The sequence below is a fragment of the Bubalus bubalis genome, chromosome 5, assembly GCF_019923935.1.
Source record: "Bubalus bubalis isolate 160015118507 breed Murrah chromosome 5, NDDB_SH_1, whole genome shotgun sequence".
In the NCBI taxonomy this organism is placed as follows: Eukaryota; Metazoa; Chordata; class Mammalia; order Artiodactyla; family Bovidae; genus Bubalus; species Bubalus bubalis.
In genome coordinates this window covers 34,033,117-34,052,365 of record NC_059161.1, presented here as the reverse complement: position 1 = coordinate 34,052,365, position 19,249 = coordinate 34,033,117, and the positions used below count along the sequence as shown (strand labels likewise).

General features: G+C 46.9%; 1 protein-coding gene across 6 annotated transcripts in view; it reads left to right on the top strand.

The window, feature by feature from the left end:
* The window catches only part of ACOT7 (acyl-CoA thioesterase 7), a 110,221-nt gene that overhangs the window by 19,838 nt on the left and 71,134 nt on the right, over positions 1-19,249 (top strand). The gene's annotated exons all lie outside the window — the stretch shown is intronic.

The window sequence follows — 19,249 nt, the reverse complement described above, 5'->3', positions numbered from 1 at the left end:
CTTGTTCTCGACATTTCATGTCACTGGAGCCAAGTGATGTGGTCTTTGTGTCTGGTTTCTTTCACTCAGCACCATTTTTCAATGTTCATCTGTGTTGTCACACATGTCAGTGCTTCCTTCATAATACTCCACTTATGCATATGTACCACCTTGTTTAAGACTTGCCTTGTGGCTCAGACGGTAAAGCATCTGCCTACAATGCGGGAGACCTGGGTTCGATTCCTGGGTTGGGAAGATCCTCTGGAGAAGGAAATGGCAACCCACTCCAGTACTCTTGCCCGGAAAATCCCATGGATGGAAGAGCCTGGTAGGCTACAGTCTGTGGAGTCGCAAAGAGTTGGACACAACTAAGAGACTTTACCTTACCTTACCTTACCACCTTGTTTATCCGTTCATCAGCTGATGCATATCAGTGTCTCCAGCTTTTTGGCCTTTATGTGGGCATATGTTTTTCTTTCTCTTGGGTGGCATCATAAGAAATGTGTATTTGGTTTTTGTTCCTAGGTCTTGGCACAGAGCTCCTAAAACCCTTAACATTCCCTGGGTGGTAGTGAAAGGTTGTTGCTGAACCACTAAAAGATGCCGGGATTCTTGGCCTCCGGAGGAGAAGAATTCAGTCTGGGGCCAGAGGCTTGATGCTCAGAGCTTTTGTGTAATAAAGTTTTATTAAAGTATAAAGGAGATAGAGAAAGCTTCTGACATAGGCATCAGAAGGGGGCAGAAAGAGTACCCCCTTGCTAGTGTTAGCAATGGAATTATATACTCTACAATTAGTCATTACAATGAATCAGAAGAATATCTGGAGGTTGTAAAGACCTTTGCAGACCTACTCCCATAATTTACATTTTAAGATAACAGGATTAGCTAGAAGGTTTTTTCCAGAGACTGTCCTCAAGCAGGATACATTATTGTTATATAATCCTAAGGAATGTAGAGGGGAAAAAGTTTGTCCTTTCTTTCTCCTTGAGAATTCCAGACCCCTCTCTCCTTGGGGACCCCTAGACTTCTTATCAACCTGCCTAGGAATTGACTCTCTCCGTAGGGTGGATGGGAATGTTTTTTATCCTCCTGGCAAGTTCCTAAAACCCTTGGGAAAATGTTGGAAAACCTTGGACAGAGCATCTTTTGTATGCTAAGGAGATGACTAGTGCTTGGTGGCCCAGAGTTAGCAGTTTTAGGAAGGGGCTGGTCTTTGGAATGACTTTGGCAGTATTGGAGGGGTGGGACTTTTAGCCCCACCCAAGACCTGGGGGTTGGAGGAGAGGGCTTTGGGTTAAGTTAGTCACTAGAGAGTAATCAGTTCAATTCAGTATGTAGTTATGTCCGACTCTTTGTAACCCCATGGACTGCAGCATGCCAGGCTTCCCTGTCCTTCACCAACTTCCAGAGCTTACTCAAACTCGTGTCCATCGAGTTGGTGATGCCATTCAGCCATCTCATCCTCTGTTGTCCCCTTCTCCTCCTGCCAGCATCAGGGTATTTTCCAGTGAGTCAGTTCTTTTCATCAGGTGGCCAAGTATTGGCCATCAGTCCTTGCAATGCATATTCAGGACTGATTTCCTTTAGGATTGACTGGTTGGCTCTCCTTGCAGTCCAAGGGACTCTCAAGAATCTTCTCCAACACCACAGTTCAAAAGCATCAAATCTTTGGCACTCAGCTTTCTTTATGGTCCACCTCTCACACCCATACATGACTGGTAGGCTACAGTCTGGGGCCAGAGGCTTGATGCTCAGAGCTTTTGTGTAATAAAGTTTTATTAAAGTATAAAGGAGATAGAGAAAGCTTCTGACATAGGCATCAGAAGGGGGCAGAAAGAGTACCCCCTTGCTAGTGTTAGCAATGGAATTATATACTCTACAATTAGTCATTACAATGAATCAGAAGAATATCTGGAAAACCATAGCTTTGATTAAATGGACTTTTGTTGGCAAAGTAATGTCTCTGCTTTTTAATATGCTCTCCAAGTTGTCATAGCTCTTTTTCCAAGGAGCAGGCATCTTTTAATTTCATGGCTGCAGTCGCCATCTGCAGTGATTTTGGAGCTAAAGAAAGTAAAGTCTATCACTGTTTCTATTGTTTCCATCTATTTGCCATGAAGTGATGGGGCTGGATGCCATGATCTTCATTTTTTGAATGTTAAGCCAGCTTTTTCACTCTCCTTTTTCACCTTTATCAAGAGGCTCTTTAGATCCTCTTTGGCTTTCTGTCATTAAGGTGGTGTCATCCGCATATCTGAGGTTACTATTGATATTTCTCCCAGCAATCTTGATTCCAGCTTGTGCTTCATCCGGTATGGCATTTTGCATGATGTATTCTGCATGCTTCCCTGGTGGCTCAGATGGTAAAGCGTCTGTCTACAATGCGGGAGACCCAGGTTTGATCCCTGGGTTGGGAAGATACTCTGGAGAAGGAAATGGCAACCCACTTCTGTACTCTTGCCTGGAAAATCCCGTGGACGGAGGAGCATTGTAGGCTACAGTCCATGGGGTCACAAAGAGTCGGACACGACTGAGTGACTTTACTTTACTCTGCATATAAGTTAAATAAGCAGGGTGACAATATACAGTCTTGACGTATTCCTTTCCCAATTTTGAACCAGTCCATTGTTCCGTGTCCCGTTCTAACTGTTGCTTCTTGACCTGCACACAGATTTCTCAGGAGGCAGGTCAGGTGGTCTGGTATTCCCATTTCTTGAAGAATTTTCCACAGTTTGTTGTGATCCACACAGTCAAAGGCTTTGGCATAGTCAATGAAGCAGAAGTAGATGTTTTTCTGAAATTCTCTTGCTTTTTCTATGATCCAGCAGATGTTGGCAGTTTGATCTCTGCTTCCTCTGCCTTTTCTAAGTCCTGCTTGAACATCTAGTAGTTCTTGGTTCACGTACTGTTGAAGCCTACCTTGGAGAATTTTGAGCATTAATTTGCTAGCTTGTGAGATGAGTACAATTGTGGGGGAGTTTGAACATTCTTTGACATTGCCTTTCTTTGGGACTGGAATGAAGACTCACCTTTTCCAGTCCTGTGGCCACTGCTAAGTTTTCCAAATTTGCTGGCATATTGAGTGTAGCACTATCACAGCATCATCTTTTAGGATTTGAAATAGCTCAGCTGGAATTCCATCACTTCCACTAGCTTTGTTCATAGTGATGCTTCCGAAGGCCCACCTGACTTTGCATTCCAGGATGTCTGGCTCTAGGTGAGTGATCACACCATCGTGGCTATCTGGGTCATTAAGATCTTTTTGTGCAGTTCTGTGTATTCTTGCCACATCTTCTTAATATCTTCTGCTTCTGTTAGTTTGATACTATTTCTATCCTTTACTGGAGCATGCTATGCTAAGTCACTTCAGTCGTGTCCGACTCTGTGTGACCCCATAGACGGCAGCCACCAGGCTCCCCCACCCCTGGGATTCTTCAGGCAAGAACACTGGAGTGGGTTGCCATTTCCTTCTCCAATGCATGAAAGTGAAAAGTGAAAGCGAAGTCGCTCAGTTGTGTCTGACTCTTAGCGACCCCATGGACTGCAGCCTACCAGGCTCCTCCATCCATGGGATTTTCCAGGCAAGAACTGGAGTGGGGTGCCTTTCTCTTATCCAGGGTTGTTCCTGACCCAGGGATGGAACCTTGGTCTCTGGCATTGCAGGAAGATTCAATCCTAAAGGAAATCAGCCCTGAATATTCATTGGAAGGACTGATGCTGAAGCTCCAGTACTTTGGCCACCGGATGTGAAGAGGCAAGTCATTGGAAAAGTTCCTGATGCTGGGAAAGATTGAAGGCAAAAGGAGAAGGGGATAGCAGAGGATGAGATGGTTATATAGCATCACTATCTAATGGACATGAATGGAGTCAATGGACATCAATTTGAACAAACTCCAGGAGACAGTAGAGGACAGAAGAGCCTCGTGTGCTGCAGTCCATGGGGTTGCAAAGTGACTTAGCAACTGAACAACAACAACAACAACAAACATTACCCTGAGTCCTGAGTCTTGTGAGGTGCTCCAGCGAACTATCCAGCCTGAGGTGGGGTCACATGCTCAGTAGTGTCCAACTCTTTGCTACTCCATGGACTGTAGCCCACCAGGCTCCTCTGTCCCTGGGATTTTCCAGACAAGAATACTGGAGTGGGTTGCCATTTCCTCCTCCAGGGGATCTTCCTGATCCAGGGATCGAACTCATGTCTCCTGTGTCTCCTGCATTGGCAGGCAGATTCTTTACCACTGAGCCTTTGGGGAAGCCCTAGGAGGGGTCAGGAATGAATCCAATTGTAGTGCGCCTGGCTAATGGCCAAGAGTTGGAGAAATGGCTGGTGTGAGGAACAACCCCACCCAATTGATGTCAGAAGTGGTGTGAGTGAAAACAGCTCAGCAGTTCCATTTTTGGATCAAAGGATTACTCTGTTTAATCTTTGGAGGTGGTACCAGAATGTTTTCCAAAGCAGCTGCCTCCTTCTCACTCTCATGGGCTCCACATCCTCGCCAATACTTGCTATATGTAGCCACCCTGGCGGTTGTAAGTGGTGGTTCACTGCGGTTTCAGTGGGGATCTCCCTGATGATTGGTGATACTCCCTTGGGCTCAGTGGTAAGGAACCTGTCTGCCAACGCAGGAGACCGGGGTTTGATCCCTGGATTGGAAGATCCCCAGGAGAAGGGAATGGCAACCCACTCCAATATTCTTGCCCGGGAGATCCTATGGACAGAGGTGCCTGGCGGGCTACAGTCCATGGGGTGGCAAAGAGTCGGACATGACTGAGCACGCACACACACTTTTCCATGCACTTATCAGCCATTTGTACATTTAGAGAATTGTCTATTCGGGTCTGTTGCCTGTTTTTTCAGTTGGCTTGTGTTTTTATTATTGAGTTGTAGGCGTCTCTTCTGTATTTTTTTTTTTTTTTTTTTTGGCTCTGCTGCGTTGTCTGGTAGGATCTTAGTTCCTTTCCTGACCAGGAATTGAACCTGGGCCCTGGGCTGTGAAAGCACACAGTCCTAAACACTGGACTGCAGGGAGGTCCCTCCTTCTGTATCCAGATACAGATCCCTTCTCAAGTGTATGGGTTGCAGAGGTTTGCTTCCGTTCAGTGGGTTGTCTTTTTGCTTTTGATTATTATCTCTTGAAGCACAGAAGCTTTACAGTTTTGCTGTTTCTCTTTGTTGCTGCTTGTGCTTCTGTTGTCCTCTCTAGGAGGGCACTGCCAAACCCGAGTCCCAGAGCTTCCCTGTGTTTTTCTCTGAAGCGTTTTACGGTTTTGGTTCTTACATTAGGGCTTGGACCTTTTTCCAGTTCTTCCTCAGAGATGGTGTGAGGTAAGGGTCCAGTTTAATTCTTCTGCCTGTGGAAATCCCTTTTCATAGACTGAGAGATAGGTGCCGAGTGGCCGGGTTACTGGTCAAGGTCACAGGCTGATGAGTGGTGTGCTGAAATCACAAACCTCCTGACTGTTCTTCGCCTGCAGCTTCTTCCAGCTTCTCCCAGCTTGCTTTGAACTCTGTTTCCCAGGTTCGTTGATCCTTGACCCCGAGGACAGAACCCAGAAATCCATGAGCCACAGTACAGGGCCTGCCCTGTGGGACGTGGTGTAGACATTACCGTGCATCAGTTCCTTGAGAAGAGGACAGTCTGTGTGTGATCTGTGCATGAGGTCTCTGAGGTCTGTGTCTCTCTGTTCCCACTCGCCTCCCTGAGCACTACCCTGCCCCCACTGGCTTTTCTACCCCTTCCTCCAGGTCCCCCTCTCTCCCTTCTCTGGGTTGTTCTGTGACTTCAGCCTGTCCCGTGGCAGGGGCTGGCTCTTTCTGTCCAGGCCTCCCAAGTGGCAGGTCTCTGCTGGGGACCTTCCCAGAGCCAGGCCACATAACCCAGACCTCTTGGTGCCCTATCTGACCCCTCAGGGCACAGAGGTTCAGGTTTGTGGCAGGCCAGGGGCCAGCTGGCATGACTGGCCGTCTAAGCCATGTTTCAGACCTTGAGAGTTGGAAGGTGAAAAGACAACCCTCAGAATGGGAGGAAATAATAGCAGATGAAACCACTGACAAAGGGTTAATCTCCCAAATATACGAGCAGTTCATACAGCTCAATACCAGAAAAACCAACAGCCCAATCAAAAATTGGGCAGAAGATCTAAACAAACATTTCTCCAAAGAAGACATGCAAATGGCTAATAAACATATGAAAAGATGCTTAGCATCACTCATTATTAGAGAAATGTAGATCAAAATTACAGTGAGATAACGCCTCACACCTGTCATTATGGCCGTCATCAAAAAACCTACAAACAATAAATGCTGGTGTGGATGTGGAGAAAAGGGACCCCTCTTGCACTGTTGGTGGGAATGTAAATTGATACAGTCACTGTGGAATACTGTATGGAGAGTGCTTAAAAAACTAGGAATAGAACTATTGTATGACCCAGCAATCTGACTACTGGGCATAAACTCTGAGAATACCATAATTGAAAAAGACATGAACGCCAAAGTTCACTGCAGCACTGTTTATAATAGCTGGGGCATGGAAGCAACCTAATGTCCATTGACAGATGAGTGGATAAAGAAGCTGTGGTACATATATAAAGTGGAATATTACTCAGCCACAAAAAGGAATACATTTAAGTCAATTCTAATAAGGTGGATGAACCTAGAGCATTTTATACAGGGTGAAATAAGTCAGAAAGAGAAAAACATGTATCATGTCTTAACACACATATATGGAACCTAGAAAAATGGTACTGATGAACCTATTTGCAGGGCAGCAGTGGAGATGCAGACATAGAGAACACACTTGTGGACCCAGTGTGGGAAGGAGAGGGTGGGACAAATTGAAAGAGTGACATTGAAACATGTACATTACCATATTTAAAACAGCTAGCCAGTGGGAGTTTGCTGTGTGATGCAGGGAATTCAAACCTGGTGTTCTGTGACAACCTGAGAGGGGTACAGTGGGGTCGGAGGTGCGTGGGAGGTTTAAGAGGGAGGGGACATATGTATAACCTGTGGCTGATTCATGTTGATGGATGGCAGAAACTAACACAATATTGTAAAGCAGTTTTCCTCCAATTAAAAATAAAATAAAAAATAGAAAAAAAGATGGAAGAAACAAACAAGCAAACCAAAGAAGAAACTTTGCGATTTGGGAAGCTGCAGGTGGTGGAGTGTCAGAGAAGTCGGAAGATGGGAGGCAGCTGTCAGACTGGGAGTGGACGTGTCCAGGAGAGAAAACTTCCTTCAGAGACTAACTGTCCCTCCTCCTGGCTGTGCTGGGAGCAGAGCATCCCACCAGCTATGGGGTTGCAGCCCTATGCCCTGGAGGCAGCATCCACTTCCTGAGCTGACACCTTGTTCCCATCTGCTCCCTGCGTCCCACGTGCTTACTTGCTTAGCTCTCAGCCCCAGCGGACGTAGGAATCATCCTTGCTTTACCGATGGGGAAACTGAGAGCAAGAATGACCTTGAATGACCTTGAATTTCCCATTCAAGGTCAGCACAATGGGCACCGGATGCCTCATCGCCTGCCTTGACCTGCCCTGATCAGGCTAGATGCTGCTAAAGCGTGGAACTGGTTAATGGAGACAGCCCTAACCTGCCAGCTACCCTAGAAATGGCTGTTGCCTACTTTTGATTTATAAGTGAGTGGAATTAATTTGTTATTGTTCAGTTGCCAAGTCATGTCCGGCTCTTTGCAACCCCATGGACTGCAGCACAGCTGGCTTCCCTGTCCATCACCATCTGGAGGTTGCCCAAGTTCACGTCCACTGAGTTGGTGATGCCATCCAACCATCTCATCCTCTGTCGAACCCTTCTCCTCTGCCTTCAATCTTTCCTAGCATCAGGGTCTTTTCCAATGAGTCAGTTCTTTGCATCAGGTATCCAGAGTATTGGACTTCAGCTTCAGCATCAGTCCTTCCAATGAGTATTCAGGACTGAGTTCCTTTAGGATTAAAAGGCTCAGGTGTGATTTATCTCCCATACTCAGCATAAGGCTGAGAGCTTCTCTGCACCTCAGGTGCCTAGAGAAAAGTGCACTTCCGGTGCCCCAAAGGCCAGGCTGTTGTGCTTGCTGACCAAGTGCTTGTAAGACTGCCCTGGGGTCTGGGGAGCCTAAGTTTCCCCCCTATAGAATTTTGTGGATACCTGAAGGGCTCCTGGTGTGTATGCCTGTGTGGCATCCAGGAATGGGGGCTGGGGAACACCTGAGGGTAGGGATCTGATCCCCCCACCAGCTCTGGCCTGTCCTGGTACATTCGGGCCACTGGACCGTGGGGGTGAGTTGTGGGGGGTGGGTATGGGATGGGAGATGGGCCATGCCTCTCCACCTATTCAAAGTCCAGGCTTCAGGTTTCAGCCTCTTCTGGAGCCAACTACATATTCCATTACCTTCTGGGGATGTAGCAGGTGGAAACCTTAGCCTTGTAACTGATCAGGATGAGCTGGGGTGGGGAACATCCTTTGTAGTAAACACCACACTTTTTTTGCTTGTCTTTCTTTGCTATTCTGGTGCTGTGTTCATTCAGGTGTGGCTTTGTGATACTGTGATTTATAATCAGATCAGATCAGATCAGTCGCTCAGTCGTGTCCGACTCTCTGCAACCCCATGAATCACAGCACGCCAGGCCTCCCTGTCCATCACCAACTCCCGGAGTTCACTCAGAATCAGGTCCATCGAGTCAGTGATGCCATCCAGCCATCTCATCCTCTGTCGTCCCCTTCTCCTCCTGCCCCCAATCCCTCCCAGTATCAGAGTCTTTTTCAATGAGTCAACTCTTCGCATGAGGTGGCCAAAGGACTGGAGTTTCAGCTTTAGCATCATTCCTTCCAAAGAACACCCAGGGCTGATCTCCTTCAGAATGGACTGGTTGGCTCTCCTTGCAGTCCAAGGGACTCTTAAGAGTCTTCTCCAACACCACAGTTCAAAAGCATCAATTCTTCGGCGCTCAGCCTTCTTCACCGTCCAACTCTCACATCCATACGTGACCACAGAAAAAACCATAGCCTTGACTAGCCGGACCTTTGTTGGCAAAGTAATGTCTCTGCTTTTGAATATGCTATCTAGGTTGGTCATAACTCATGATGTACTCTGCATATAAGTTAAATAAACAGGGTGACAATATACAGCTTTGATGAACTCCTTTTCCTATTTGGAACCAGTCTGTTGTTCCATGTCCAGTTCTAACTGTTGCTTCCTGACCTGCATACAAATTTCTCAAGAGGCAGATCAGGTGGTCTGGTATTCCCATCTCTTTCAGAATTTTCCACAGTTTATTGTGATCCACACAGTCAAAGGCTTTGGCATAGTCAATAAAGCAGAAATAGATGTTTTTCTGGAACTCTCTTGCTGTTTCCATGATCCAGCGAATGTTGGCAATTTGATCTCTGGTTCCTCTGCCTTTTCTAAAACCAGCTTGAACATCAGGAGGTTCACGGTTTTGTCTACATCCCTGTTTCTGGCAGAGTCTAAAACCCTTGGCATTTCCTAAATGATGGGAGTGATAAAGGTGTCTTAATATTGGTAACAAACCCCTTTCAACCACACCGGAGCTTATGTTAATGAGGTGACTTTCAGAAAGTACCTAAGGGTGGAAGCCAGCTCTGTGATCGTAGGCTTGGAACTTCAATCCCAGCCCCCTGACCTCCAGGGAGGGGAGACGGGCTGCTGGGTGAATTGGTGATTGAATCAGTGACCAATGATGGGATCAACCAGGCTTTTGTTGTGAAGTCCCCATAAAAGCCCAAAAGGATGGGGTTCAGGGAGCTGGGCTGGAGAACCTGTAGAGATTCAGGTTTGTCCTGAATCTCATCACACCTGGAGAGCAGATGGATGGTCTGTGCCTCCCACACGCTTCTGCCCTACCTGTCTCTTCATCTGGCTGATGACTCATATATCCTTTAATGTCCTTTGTAGTAAGATGGTGAGCTCATGAGTGAATGGGTCTCCTGAGTTCTGTGAGCCTCTGCAGCAAATTAATCAAACCCAAGGAGGAGTTTGGTGGAAACTCTGTCTGTAACTGGTCGGTCAGTAACACACATGACAGCCTGGACTTGGGATTGGTGTGGGAAGGTGGGGGTGGGGTCTGATGTCGTCTCCAGGTTGTTTTTCAGTCGCTCAGTTGTGTCCGATTCTTTGCAACCCCATGGACTACAGCACTCCAGGCTTCCCTGTCCTTCACTATCTCCTGGAGTTTGCTCAAACTCATGTCCATTGAGTCAGTGATGCCATCCAACCATCTTATCCTCTGTTGCTCCCTTTTCCTCCTACCCTCAATCTTTCCCAGCATCAGGGTCTATTCAGATGAGTCAGTTCTTAACTGGTGGCCAGAGTTTTGGAGCTTCAGCTTCAGCATCAGTCCTTCCAATGACTATTCAGGATTGATTTACTTTAGGATTGACTGATTTGATCTCCTTTCAGTCCAGGGGACTCTCAAGAGTCTTCTCCAACACCACAGTTCAAAAGCATCAATTCTTTGGTGGTCAGCTTTCTTTATTGTTCAACTTTCACATCCATACATGACTACTGGAAAAGCCACAACTTTGACTAGATGGACTTTTGTCAGCAAAGTGTTATCTCTGCTTTTTAATATGCTGGGTAGGTTTGTCATAGCTTTTCTTCCAGTGACCAAGCATCTTTGAATTTCATGGCTGCAGTCCCTGTCCACAGTGATTTTGGAGCCCAGGAAAAGAAAATCTGCCACTGTTTCCATTGTTTCCCTGTCTATTTGCAATGAAGTGATGGGATTGGATGCCATGATCTTCATTTTTTGAATGTTGCGTTTTATCAGTGTTTTCACTCTCCTCTTTCATCCTCATCAAGAGGCTTCTTAGTTCCTCTTCGTTTTCTGCCACTAGAGTGGTGTTGTCTGCATATCTAAGGGTGTTATTTCTTCCTTCAATCTTGATTCCAGCTTGTGATTCATCTAGCCTGGCATTTCACATGTTGTACTCTGCATAGAAGTTAAATAAGCAAGTGACAATATACAGCCTTGATGTACTCCTTTCTCAGTTTGGAACCACTCCATTGTTCTATGTCCCATTCCAACTGTTGCTTCTTGACCTGCGTACTGGTTTCTGACCTGTGTCCAGGCAGAGTCAGAATCAAGTTGACTTGTAAGACACCCAGCTGGGGTCAGAGAACTGCTTGGTGGTGGGCATAACACCCCCACCCCAACCCTATCCCCATGTCATAATTGGTGACCAGAACTTCAGGCTTGTGTTTGGCACTCAGACTTTTTTTTGCCTTTTTTTTTTGTTTGGCTGGGAAAATAATTTTGTTTGGGGGAGGGTGGCAGGGGTCCAGCTTCAGAACTCCTGCACTTGCTTCTTGGTGCCTCTGGCCCTGGTGACCTTGAGCATGTGGGTGTTCATCGTCTAGCTCAGTAGCCATACTCACCACCATGACAGTGTTGCTGCTTGGGCATCACTCTGTGGACACTGACCCCTGAAGCAGGGGGACAGGAACTCTAACAGCTACATGGCTTTTGGTGCCCTGTGGTGTCTAAGGAGACCAGATCCTATTTGATTGTCATTCTGTGCTTCCTATAATGACAGGCTGGTCCCATCTTGTCATAACAGCGGGGCTCTTAGCCAGCAAGGAGCTGTTCTAAGTGGCCTGTGTCATCTGAGAAGTAGTAGGAACAGTCTTACCTCTTGATTTGTGGGATCTTAGTTCCCTGACCAGGGATTGAACCTTTGCCCTTGGCAGTGAGAGTGAAAAAATGAGTGTGTCAGTCAGTCAGTTGTGTTCCACTCTTTGTGTTTAGCCCGCCATGGACTGTAGCCCGCCAGGCTCCTCTGTCCATGGAATTTTCCAGGCAAGAATACTGGAGTGGGTTGCCATTCCCTTCTCCAGGGGATCTTCCTGACCTAGGAGACCCTGGGTCTCCTGCACTGCAGGCAGAATTTTTACAGTCTGAGCCACCCGAGTCCTAATTGCTGGACTGCCAAGGAATTCCTAGTGGGAATAGTCTTATCTCAGCCACAGCAGTGATAATTTTGTGGACTTGATTTTGCCTTTAATTGTTCCCATGTACCTACTAAGTTTTTTGTTGTTATTGAGTTGCTCAGTCATAATCGACTTTTTGCAACCTCATGGACTGCAGCATGCAGCAGACTAGGCTTCCTTGTCCTTCACCATCTCCTGAAGTTTGCTCATTTTCATGTTCGTTGAGTCGATAATGCCATCCAACCATTTCATTCTCTGTCACTCCCTTTTCCTCCTACCTTCAATCTTTCGAAGGGTCAGGGTCTTGTCTAATAAGTCAGCTCTTTGCATCAGGTGGCCAAAATATTGGAGCTTCAGCTTCAGCATCAGTTCTTCCAATGAATATTCAGGGTTGATTTCCTTTAGGATTGACTGGTTTGAATTTGCTCTGCAAGGGACTCTCAAGAGTGTTCTCCAGCACCACAGTTTGAAAGTATCAGTTCTTTGGTGCTCAGCCTTCTTTTTACTTTTGTTTTTATTTTTATTTTATTTATTTATTTATTTTTTAATTTTAAGTTGCATATATTTATTTATTTACTTAATTTTTGGCCATGTGGCATGTGGGGACTTAGTTCCCCTACTTTTGTTTTTAGATAGTTAATGTGGAAGAGAGTGAATTTAATTCCTAATTTTATAGGAGGTCTCTGCATTCTTCTGCCGTTCCCACGCCACGTTGTGTCCCCTCAGGGTTTAGTGGGAGTTCTGCCACTCTGCGTCCTCGTCAGTGTCTGGTGTTGTCACATCGGGATCTTGGCTGGTAGTGTGAGTGGTAGCTTGTCATTTGAGTTTGCGATTCCCTGGTGACCTGTGACACAGGCATCTTTCTCATGTGCTTATTTGCTATCAGTGTGTCTTCATTTATGAGGTGTCCCTTCAGATCTTCTGCTCATTTTCATGCTGGATTGTTGGTTATTGGATACAAGTCGTTTATCAGACACGTGATTTATAAATATTTTCTGCCAGTTGGTGGCTCGTCACTGTTCTGCTATCAGTGCCTCTGTTGGTTGTGTCCTCTGGCCAGCCCAGGAGCCAGAAGCCAGTGTACCTGGCTTCTCCTAGGTCCTGGAAGTCCTTGTAGGGTGTCACAGCTTCGAGGAACTCTGAGCTCTCCATGGACCCTCCAGGCTACAGGTGAGGAATCAGAGCCCAGAGGGGCAGTGGCTGACTTAGGGGCACATGGCTGGTGTGGCAGAGCCATGGCTTTAACCCTGAGTGCGTCTCCTGGGCCAGCTTGCCCTTGGAATTTCCACACTGGCTTTCTGGGGGGGCTATCTGCTGACATGGTCTACAGGTGATGTCCGGCAGGATGGGCTGTTCGATGCTCAGGATATTGGGCAGGGCTGGGGTTCTAGAGGCTAAGAGGGTTGCCCTTGTTCTGTCCTCAGCCCCTGCATGGTCTACTCCAGCTTCCGCACCCCCCAGATCTCCAGGACAGTGTCTTGGGAGGGCATCCTCCTCTGTTCTCAAGGATGTCTGGGAGCCCCTTCCACAGTGAGACTGGGTGTCACCGTATGGACCACTGGCTGTATTCTGCCTGACTCTGGGGAAGCCCTCAGGGCCTGCTGAGCTGCTCCTGAAGGCTTCACTGTGGATCCCATGGGCTGAGAGGGCTGTGATTGCTGCCTGGTGGTGCCTAGCATGCTGGCCTGGTAGCGCTCTTAGTGAGGCCGTACCTGGAGCTCCAGGGCAGCCTGGCCGCCTCCTTCCTGCTTGTGGTCCTGAAGCTGGTGGCTGAGACACTCTTGGAAATGGACTGAGTGCCAGTAAACTCTCGTAGATTCAGTGACTGAGAAGAACCCCCAGGTGTTTGCCACCACCACGTGATTCTTCACACAGCAGCTGTCGGGGTGGATGGGTGGGGTATGTATTTATTTCATTATTGACATATAATTTATGTAACTGTACACATTTAAAGTGAGTGGCTTGATCCATTTGGGCATATGTAAACACTTGAAAAATCATCACCGTAATCAAGGCCATGAGCACAGCCATCATTTTAAGAGTTTCTTCTCATCTCCTGATAATCCCGCCCTCCTTCCTGGGCAGCCACTGACTCACTGTCCCTGTAGATTAGTTTGCATCTTTTAGAATGTTAAAGAGGAAAGTGAAAGAGGAGAGTGAAAATGCTGGCTTAAAACTCAACATTCAAAAAACGAAGATCATGGCTTCCGGTCCCATTACTTCATGGAAAATAGATGGGGAAACAATGGAAACAGTGACAGACTTTGTTTTTTGGGGCTCCAAAATCACTGCAGATGGTGACTGCAGCCATGAAATTAAGAGACGCTTGCTCCTTGGAAGAAAAGGTATGACAAGCCTACACAGCATATTAAAAAGCAGAGACATTACTTTGCCAACAAAGGTCTGTCTAGTCAAAGCTGTGGTTTTTCCAGTTGTCATGTATGGATGTGAGAGTTGGACCATAAAGAAAGCTGAGCGCTGAAGAATTGATGCTTTTGAACTGTGGTGTTGGAGAAGACTTTTGAGAGTTCCTTGGACTGCAAGGAGATCAAACCAGTCTATCCTAAAGGAAATCAGTCCTGAATAGTCATTGGAAGACTGATGCTGAAGCTGAAGTTCCAATACTTTGGCCACCTGATAGGAAGAACTGACTCATTTGAAAAGATGCTGATGCTGGGAAAGATTGAAGTTGGGAGGAGAAGGGGACGACAGAGGATGCGATGGTGGGATGGCATCACAGACTTGATGGGCATGAGTTTGAGCAAGCTCTGGAAGTTGGTGATGGACAGGGAAGCCTGGCGTGCTGCAGTCCATGCGGTCGCAAGGAGTTGGACATGACTGAGCAACTGAACTGAATCGAGAGTGTTGTAGAAGTGGAGCCATGCAGTCAGAGCTCTTTTCTGTCTGCCCTGTCCTCTTGCACTTGGTGTGATCATTTTGAGATTCCCCCACGTTGCTGTAAGGACCAGCATTCATTCCTTTTATTGCCAAGTAGCATTCCCTTGCAGGGGTGGATGGACCTCGGTCTGTCCGTTGGTTCATCTGTGGATGGACATTTGAGTTGTGTCCAGCTGTGGGCTGTTACAGGAAACGCTGCCACGAGTAGTGGTGTGCAGGCCTCTGAGGGGACATACTCAGGGGACAACATTGGATGGGATGGTAGGTGTAGGTTTAACTGTTTAAGAAACTGCCAGACTGTCTCCCCAGGTGGTTGTGCATTTCGTGTTTGTTTGCTGCTCGTTTCCAGCAGCGCCTGGGTGTCCCGGTTTCTCCACAGCCTTACCAGCACTTGGTACAGTCGGGCTTTTCAGTTTTAGCCGTGCTGAGGTGTAAGAGGATCCCACGGCGGTGTTAGTCTGCAGTTTCCTAACGTCTAACAGTGTCGAGCATCATTTCACGTTTGTGTTTGTCACCTACGTATCTTGTTTAGCCAAGTGTCTGCTCAGGTCTTTTGCCCATTTAAAAATATTGCAGCTTTGGTTTTCTCACCGTTAGGAGTTCTTTATGTCCCCAGAGTATATCTCTGCCCCTCCCAGCTTTCTCTGCCCTTGGAGTTGGGCTTCCGTGGGAGGAAAGTGAGCATTAGTCACTCCATCGTTTCTGACTCTGTGAGACCTCGTGGACTGTAGCTCTCCAGGTTCCTCTGTTTACGGGGTTTTCCAGGTAAGAATACTGGAGTGGGTTGCCACTCCCTTCTCCAGGGGATCTTCCCAACTGAGGGATCGAACCTGGGTCTCTCACATCGCAGGCAGATTCTACCATCTGAGCCGCCAGGGAAGCCATGGGAGGAAACTGGCCTCCAGTTCTAGGAAAAACCATTCAGCCCTCTGCTCACCTTCTCTCCTGGGTGCCTACCATCAGTTGGGCCAGTTGATTCTCTGAGCTCCAGGACCTTGTCTGTCACTTCCTGCCTTTCTCCGTGGTGACTCGGGTGTAGCCCCTACTCCCTGGGCAGGTGTGGGACAGATGGAAGGAAGCATGCTGCCTTCTCCACCTTCTTCAGTTTCCAGATGGCCTTCAGAGCTGAAGGACATAGTGGTTATTTCCCCACAAACTGCACCCCAGACACAACCTCATGGGTGTTTTCACTCCCTGCCTCCCTTCCCCAGCCCCTGGCAACTGCCAGTCTACCGTCTGTGTGTCTCTAGGATTTGCCTGTTCTGGGTGTTCTATATCAGTGGACTCATATACTAAATGGTCTTTTGCATGACTGGCTTCTTTCACTCAGCATAATGTTTTCAGAGTTCATCCGTGTTTTAGTGTTGTTGAGGCAAATAACTAATAAACAGTGTATAACAGGAATAGGAAAGAGTTTGATGTGAGCCAAACTGAGGACTGTAGCCCAGAGGATTTGCTCTGACGATCTGCTCCGGAGAAACAGAATTTTCAGCACAGTTTTCTGTCTTGTCAGTAGAGAGAACATCAGTTGACTTGATGTTCCCTCCGGTTTCAGAAAACCAGATCCCCACGTACCCAGGACATCAGTGTGGCCTTGGCATCTGGGAAGGGAGTCTGACTGTTGAAGGAATAATGAGCATTGGTGTCCCAGGGAGGAGGTGTTTAATCCTTATTTTTTCTTTATTTATCTGGCTTCTCCAGGTCTCAGCTGCAGCCAGCGGGATCTTCCATCTTCAGCCGCGATATTGGAACTATTTGTTGTCGCATGTGCCATCTAGTTCCCCGACCAGGGATCAAACCCAGACCCCTGGAATTGAGAGCTCAGAGTCTTAGCCACTGGACCACCAGGGAAGTCCCCAGGCTTTATTTTGAGCATGAACACTCTTCTGGTCAGTGCACCCTTTCCTTTAGTAATTAAAGCAGATGCACAGTGTTTGTCTGCTAGACCACAAACAGGCTATTTTAGTCAGCATCTAATCAAGGTAACTCATTTATAGCCAGAATGACTTCCCCAGACCTCAACACATGAACATTCCTTTTATCAGTGTGTATCAGTACTGCATTCCTTTTTATGGTCAAATAATGGTCCATGTATGGATCTGAGAGTTGGACTGTGAAGAAGGCTGAGTGCCAAAGACTTGATGCTTTTGAACTGTGGTGTTGGAGAAGACTCTTGAAGAGTCCCTTGGACTGCAAGGAGATCCAACCAGTCCATTCTGAAGGAGATCAGCCCTGGGTGTTCTTTGGAAGGAATGATGCTAAAGCTGAAACTCCAGTCCTTTGGCCACCTCATGAGAAGAGTTGACTCATTGGAAAAGACTCTGATGCTGGGAGGGATTGGGGGCAGGAGGAGAAGGGGATGACAGAGGATGAGATGGCTAGATGGCATCACTGACTCGATGGACGTGAGTCTGGGTGAACTCCAGGAGTTGGTGATGGACAAGGAGGCCTGGCGTGCTGCGATTCATGGGGTCGCGAAGAGTCGGACACGACTGAGCGACTGGACTGAACTGAATGGTCCATTGGGTTGACAGACCATATGTTATTTACCCGATGATGGATACCTGGGTTTCTGCCTTTCGGTTATTATGAATAATGTTGCTATGAACCTTTCCAGACATCTAGTTTTGTCATTTTAAATGGTTCTTGGTGAATTTAATAGAAAGGAAATAGCAACTTATGGTTGTTCAGCTTCAAAATTGTTTACTCATATAGCTAAAGTGGCATCAGATGGTTCTGTTTGTGGAAAGGTCTGCTCATGGCTGGAGTCCAGTGGCTGTGGAGGCCTAGTCCAGCCTCCCTGACAGGACTGAGCTGTGGGAGGGGTCTTAGACAGTTAATTTTGCATCATTTCTTACAGATTTTCTCCCCTCCCTGAATTCTGTTTTTCTCTAATTAAAAAAAAAAAAAATCTAAGTTCTACTGGGTTTAGCTTGTATCTCTCTCCAGGTTTTAAGCAGTTGACGCTGCATATCATTTAGTGGCTCATTCTCCAAACGTGAAACATGTCTTCCCTCCAACAACACTTCATTTCAGTCTTAACTTCTGTGGTTTGTCTAAAAGCACTTCTCTAGATAGCCTTGTCCCAGTTGTGGATTTCAGTCCATTTTCCCATGTCTTATGGTCCTGTGCTCAGCATCCCATGCCATGTGAATCCTCACCATGCCGTTGGTAGATGTATCATTCAGAAAGTTCTTCAGGTACAGGTTGATATCAGGATTCTCCATTTGCTCCATTGAGGACTGTTGCATCTTTAAGCCAGTCTTGTAATGAACTTAGAACCTGGTGGGGCAAATGGTGCCACTTCTCTTGTTGGTGCGGGGTCATTATCATCACCTGGTTGGTGTATAGTGGAGGTGGGGAGGGCAGTTGTTGACCTTCACAGAGCCCTGCAGGCTGCCTCCCCACACCCGGCCTTCCTTCCCGGATCGGTACCCCTGGTATTTTCTGGTTCTGACTATTGGTGGCCTGCCGCCCTTCCTCCCTTCCTCCCGAGTAGAAGCTGGGGCTCGAACCAGCTAATTTCCAACATCTCTTTCTACTCCAATTTCTTACGATTTTACAGGAGTTTCAAAAGTCAAGTTCAGTTCAGTCCAGTCGCTCAGTCGTGTCCGACTCTTCGCGACCCCATGAATCGCAGCACGCCAGGCCTCCTTGTCCATCACCAACTCCTGGAGTTCACCCAGACTCACGTCCATCGAGTCAGTGATGCCATCTAGCCATCTCATCCTCTGTCATCCCCTTCTCCTCCTGCCCCCAATCCCTCCCAGCATCAGAGTCTTTTCCAATGAGTCAACTCTTCTCATGAGGTGGCCAAAGGACTGGAGTTTCAGCTTTAGCATCATTCCTTCCAAAGAACACCCAGGGCTGATCTCCTTCAGAATGGACTGGTTGGATCTCCTTGCAGTCCAAGGGACTCTTCAAGAGTCTTCTCCAACACCACAGTTCAAAAGCATCAATTCTTCAGTGCTCAGCCTTCTTCACAGTCCAACTCTCACATCCATACATGACCACTGGAAAAACCATAGCCTTGACTAGACGAACCTTTGTAGGCAAAGTAATGTCTCTGCTTTTGAATATGCTATGTAGGTTGGTTATAACTTTCTTTCCAAGGAGTAAGTGCCTTTTAATTTCATGACTGCAGTCACCATCTGCAGTGATTTTGGAGCCCCTAAAAATAAAGTCAGCCACTGTAGCCCATTCTTGTTTTAAAGATATGCAATCGTTTAGAATCTTTGACATGATTAAACATCCTGTATTGGATGTTATCTGCTATTTCCGTTATTGCTTTAGTTTTTCCTGGGACTATATGTATTCAGTCTGTTGTTTCTCTTTTTTACCTATGTTTCCTCTCAGCTTTTTGAGATTTTATTATGTTCCCAATTATAACTAACAGCCCAGATGTAGCAACATGTTACATTCAG